Here is a 6000-nt window from a genome sequence, read left to right as displayed (position 1 = left end):
GGAGGCAAAATAAACCTCTACTTTTATTTATTTGCTGAGTAATAAATCTGGGCTGAAGTTGCTTTCAGGAGCTAAGAGGAAACATTCAGGTGATAAAACTCCCAACCCAATAACCAGCATTAATCTCGCTGTAACGAAGCCGGCGCAGCAATGGGGCGGCACACGCGCCCTCCCCGCACCAACGGCAGCCACCATACGGCAGCGAGGGTCCCCCCTTGCCTCCGCCTGTGACCACCGAGCCACTGTGGCCGCCCAAGCAGCAAAGCGAGGGGCACACACAGGAGGTGTCCAGCACCCAGGGGACACATCCTGCTGCCATCACCACCCACCAGTCCCCACTTGGCCCCAGAGCTCACCCATGCCATGCTGGGATGGGCAGCACTGACTGCAAAATGTGGGAAAGAGGGTCAAAGTCGGCGCTGAGGTGTGCAAAGAGCTATGTGTCCTGCAGCCAGCACCTGCCTTGGGACCACCAAGCCCACCGGGACACGAAGGGTGAGGGGTGCAACAGGTCTTGGTGAAACCATGCGGCACGGCACCTTCTGCTGCTTTGGCTTTGCAGGGGATGCCCTGTGCACCCACGGGGGACACCCCACACTGTAGGTCCTCTGCAGAAGGGAGCAGCCGGGGCGCGGGGCTGGGTGCAGCATCACACCACGCGTCACAGCATGCAGCATCGCACCGCGATGGCGTCACACCACGACAGCGTCTTACCACCTGCTCGCAGTTCTGCTCTTGGCTCCAAGGGGCACCCAGGGTGAGCTTTAAGCCCCGAAGCCCCCACCTGCTCTTTTCCAAATGGGGGGGTGGCAGCTCTCCATCCCCATGCAGATAGTACCGGTGAGATTGCTGTGCCCCCCCCAGACAAAAGCAGAGCCAGGCCTCTTCCAGCAGGGGTGCAGGCTGGCACTAGCACATCCCCAGGCTGGCATTAGCCCCCGCTGCGGCTTTGCTAGCCCCGGCTACCCAGGGCCGGGCGCTGCGCATCCCCGAGCGATGGGGGGGCCGGAGCTGCAGGCAGCCCGGGCCACGGGCACCTCCCAGCGGCAACGAGACACGCGTGTACACACACAACATCCCCAGCACGGTACGCGGGGAGCACGGCGGGGGCAGCCCCTCCGCAGCCCCCCCGGGAGGGACGGAGCCCCGCGACCCCCCCGGCCGGGCAGGCTCCCGCAGGGCTGGCACCCACGGAGGCAGCTCCACGCGTGCCCGTGGCGGCCCCGACAGCGCGCGGTGCGACCGGCCCCACCGTATGAATTGCTTCACCAATAAATAAAGTGGACTGGCGCGCTCCTCGGAGCAGAGCGAGCCCCGAGAGATGATATCGCAGCCCATAAACCCATCCGGTGGCGGGAGTGAATCAGCACCAGCCTCCGCTCCCAGCCAGCCACCGAGTGAGCTCCGTGGGCTGAAGCCTCCCAAGGCGGCGCGGGGGCAGGATGGGTGCCGGCACAGCACCGGACCCCCACCGTGGCAGATATTTACCGACATCATTAGAGCAGCGAGCGGGGAGGCCGGTTATCTCCTGAGCTGTGGCAGAAGCTGTTGACCCCTCCTGTAAAACAAAAGATAAGTTGTACTTTCCGTTTTCTGCAGCAGTATGTCATCTGCAGATGCCTTTTACGCGTGGACTTTAATAGATAATCCATACCCTTGAAGTGGAGTATATCATCTGCTCGTTACCAATGATAAATCATTTGCAAAATATTAAAATTCTTAAAGACTGTCATATGGGCTTCATGAATTGCTTTGCAACACACACACTTCTGCCTATTAAAGGAGAAAATGTATTCATCACAGACCCAGGCAGAGCTATCAAACTCTGCTTTATTTACAGTCTGGAGTACAAAGCTATCGGAGAGACGCAGCGGTGGAGGGAGAACCACCTCCCGGCCCCGCCATTACCGCCTTTCTAGATAATCTGACCCCAGCTATGGAAACTCATTAAGGTCATTAGGAAAGGCACCAGTTCTCCAGGGAACCAGCTTCTTTTAGATTAAAAAAGGGAGCGAGAGCGCGTGCGAGCGTTGCTAACTGTGCAGTTTATTCACATCTATACAAGTGTGCTAACCGCAGGGAAAGAGTAATCTAATATATTCTCAGACAATTTAAACTCATTTCAATAAAAAAAGAATTAGACGGAAGTGAATGGCAGGGAGAGCAGATGTTACGTATTGGTGACACCCAGCAGAACAAGCTGATAGCGATGTGTTAGACAGAGATGCTGCTTTCAGCCCCAGGCTGAGCTGAGAGGGAAAGCACGGGAGGGCTGGGAGTAATGGGATGCCCAGGGAGCGACGCGGCCCTGGAGCAGGAGCTGGGCTGCCAGAGCTCTGCCTGCTCCCAGGAGAGCGTGACAGCTGCCAGCTCCAGGGGATCCCACCATGGACAAGCCTGCGGGGACACCGTCTGCAACGGGTCTGGGAAGCCACAACCAGCCACCAGTGTTCATCAACAGAGGAGAGCAGCAAAGGGGCCGCGGGAGCTGGAGCAAGGACAAGCGAAAGGGTCCGGAGGCTCCCCAGCGTCAAAGCTCTCTGCTGACAGCAGCACTCCCTGTCCCTGCCATCCCCCGGTCTCTGCCCACCAGCTTCTCACCACCCACAGCAACGAAACCAAGCTCCAGGCAGGGCCTCCAGCCAGAGCCATGCTAGGGACGCAGGTCCTGTGGCATCTGGGGACATACACCCCAGCAGGACCCTCAGCCCCGAGGGAAGGGGCACAGGAGATGCCCGGGTTATCCGCCCCCATCAGGGGTTCCTGCAAGCGCTCGGGCTTGTTTGGTAAATAAAGAGTTGGTTATAAATATTCCATAAGCCCAGGAACTGCAGTGCATTAAAAAATGATAAGGTCCCTGCTTCCCAAGCAGCCACTCCTCTGCACCGGGGCCTGGAAGAGGTGTTTAAAATCGGATGTCAGCAAGGGCCGACAGAGGAATTTGTCGTGGGGCTGATGAATAGTTTGAGAAATATTCAATACCTTCAGGAAGGACCAATTTATCACCGTTTGGCTGAGACCAAGTGGAAACATACAGCCACCTACACTGCGTTCGTTTATTAAGAAATTCAGGTCATTATGTTAGACATGCAGTTTCTTATTTTTTTATTTTTTTTTTTCACTGGATGTGGAAAAAGGGCCATGTGGTGCCTTGATAAATTGCTCCAGCAGCCAACGATGTGCTCGTTTTCCCGATTTAAACATCTCCAGTTAAAGAGGTGGCAGGACTAGCACCGCACAGTCACAGGGACCGAGCCCCCCACCTGGGCAGCCGGTGGCCCAGGGCGTTCAGCCTTTGCAAACCCCTGCAGAGGCTTCGGAGGTGCAAAACAGGGGAGAGGGAGCCACCACTTCTGCAACCACGAGGGCACAGCAAGCTCCCGAGGACCAAGGGCTGGCACGTCAAGGAGCGCATCCTCTCCCTGAGGTCGGGTGTTAACAGGAGGGCACCACAGCTCCCAAAAATCATCAGGCTCTCCTCTGCACAGGACAAAAAACTGCACATAAGTTTCCCCCTGGCAATGGAAAGAGCGATTTCATCAGCAACCCAACCCTACAGCCCAACATCTGCCCCCAGTAACCATCAGATAGACACTGTGAGCATCACCCAGTCAGGCAAGGCTCCCAGGACTTCCTACTGGCCTCCAAGCTTTCAATTAGGTACACATGTATTTACGAAATATTATGACAATTGAAAACTTGTTAAGTGTTACAGTAAAAATCCCTATGTGCAAAACGACCCGGGCATCAGCACAGCCTGAACTGCTAAATCCATTTGGTAATCAGGTTAGGCTGCTAGCGAGAGGCCGGTGTCAGCAGTTTTTATTAAAAGCTGGGTTTTTGCTATAAGAGGTACCAGTTTTATGTTACCATAAATTGTCAACAGTTGGTCAGATCCCCACAGAGAAAGGATCGATACCCAGCAGAGGGGAAAAAGTGCTGAGAAAGGAAAAGCGATACTCTAATTAGAACAAAATTTAAGAGTCCAGGGGTACGGATGACAGTGCCTAATATGTTATAATTTATTGACGGCCTCAAAAGATTGGGTTTTGCTCTGGCTCTGGGAGGCAGCTGGGTGTTAATAAATATCCCAACAGACAGCAGCTGCTGCAGGCAGGGAGCAGGCAGCTCCTCGCACATCCATCCTCCGCACCCTCAGCCGCCGCGATCGGCAGAGCCAGCAGCCGTCCTCGCACAGACAACTGGTTTTCTTGGCTCCTCTGGTTTGCACACCTGCTAGGGGGACACTGATGTCCCCCAAACCCGCGGCAGGCAAGCTGCAGCCCTGCAGGACAGGTACCTCGCTGTCCCCAAGACCGGGCTCCAGGGATATGGGGACAAGGCAGAAAGCCATGGCCAGCGCTCCCCGGGGACACCCCCGCCTGCCCCCGGGGGTGTCAGAAATCCCCGCTTCGTTTTGCAATAATCTAATCCTGGTTTAGCACAGTGATAATCCCAGCCGGGGACCCGAACATCTGCGAGCCCCAGCCCCGCTCCCAGACGCAGCCTCCCCTGCTGACCCACATTTAATAACGGCGCGAGTCCTAACCTGCCCTCGCCTCATTTCACAGCGCACGGAGCACCTGCCGTCGGACCCTCATAAATAAGGAGGCAATAAAATTTAATCACTCGCAGATCAAAGTTCTCAAGTGCTTTCCAATTGTCCTCTCGCCACCCTCCCAGCTAGGCTAAGGGAACTGCGGCAAGCTCTCTATTTAATAAGTGGCCATAAAACCCTGGCTGGATTGGAGAAATATTGGCAAATATAATAAACAAAAATATATTAACTCTAATTTTGCAAAGCCTTTGGCTATATTAATATCTCTTTAATGTAATCACCTATAAATAAGTGATGACCCTATGATTTAATATGACATCTGTCATCCCCATTTCCATACAAGACATGAAGTAATTACTCTCTCTGGTATGCAATAAAGGATGGGTCTCGTACGCCGTGACTGCCCAGCACAGCCATCAGCTCTTCCACACAACACCCGTGGGCCACCCCGGGGGGCTCGGCTCCTTCTCACCATTCCCAGCAGGATGGGCAGAAACATGGACAAAAGCTGCTCGTGCGGTCGCACAGCGTGGGCTGGTGGTGTCCACGTGTCCCTCCAGGTCCCAGGGACATGCTGGGGCAAGGGGTAACACAGCATGGCTCTTGGTAAACAGACTAGCCTCAATATTTCTATAATTGCAGCTGGGCAACAGGAGATCAGCAACAGCTATGATATATTTGTGATTTGGGGACCAAGGAGGGATTCACGAGTGACACCCAGGGGTCACTTCAAAGCTCGCTGGTGCCCGAGACAATGCCCTGTGCCGACAGCATCCTGCCCACCTCCCTGTGCCCTGCGGCCGCCCGATGGGCAAGACGAAGCCCAGAGCCCCCAGTCACATCCCCCAGCCCCACAGCAGGGGAGGGCTGGCAAACTGGAAAACAGTACTGGGACCGGTCCTGCCCCAGGAAAAGCCAGGCTCCCCTCGAGGAGCCACCGTGCTCTCTGCTGGGGATACGGGCCAGCTGCTGTGCCGAAAACAGACTCGAGCTTGGCAGTCAGAGCCAGGGGACCGCAGACAGGCAGGGAGCAGCGTATGTCCCACGTCCTGAGCTGGGAAACTCACCGGCCAGGAGAGGAGGCAGGTCCCAGGCTGCAGCAGGGAGTAGAACTGGCTGTAACAGCCCCCAGGGACCCGTGTCCCCGCAGGCTGGGGCAGGAGCGGCAGAGCCCATTGCCCTCCCCTACAGGCATAGGGGCGGATGCAATACCCCCCCATCCCACTCTGAAAGCAGTCAGCGGTGCCCCCACACCCCAGGGATGTGCAGCCGGGGACCCCTGGGGCCGTAGCTCTGCAGCTCCCGGAGCTGGGCCGTGGTTCTAGCACTGGCTGCTGGAAAACCACGGCAATCACAGGCACCAGCGCTGTCATTTAACAAAGCTCAGCACAATCAGGAGAAAGGCAGAACGGTCCCTTATATGCATATTTTTCCCTTTAGCT

The sequence above is a fragment of the Rissa tridactyla genome, chromosome 8, assembly GCF_028500815.1.
Source record: "Rissa tridactyla isolate bRisTri1 chromosome 8, bRisTri1.patW.cur.20221130, whole genome shotgun sequence".
Taxonomy (NCBI): domain Eukaryota; kingdom Metazoa; phylum Chordata; class Aves; order Charadriiformes; family Laridae; genus Rissa; species Rissa tridactyla.
This window is presented reverse-complemented; position numbering follows the sequence as displayed.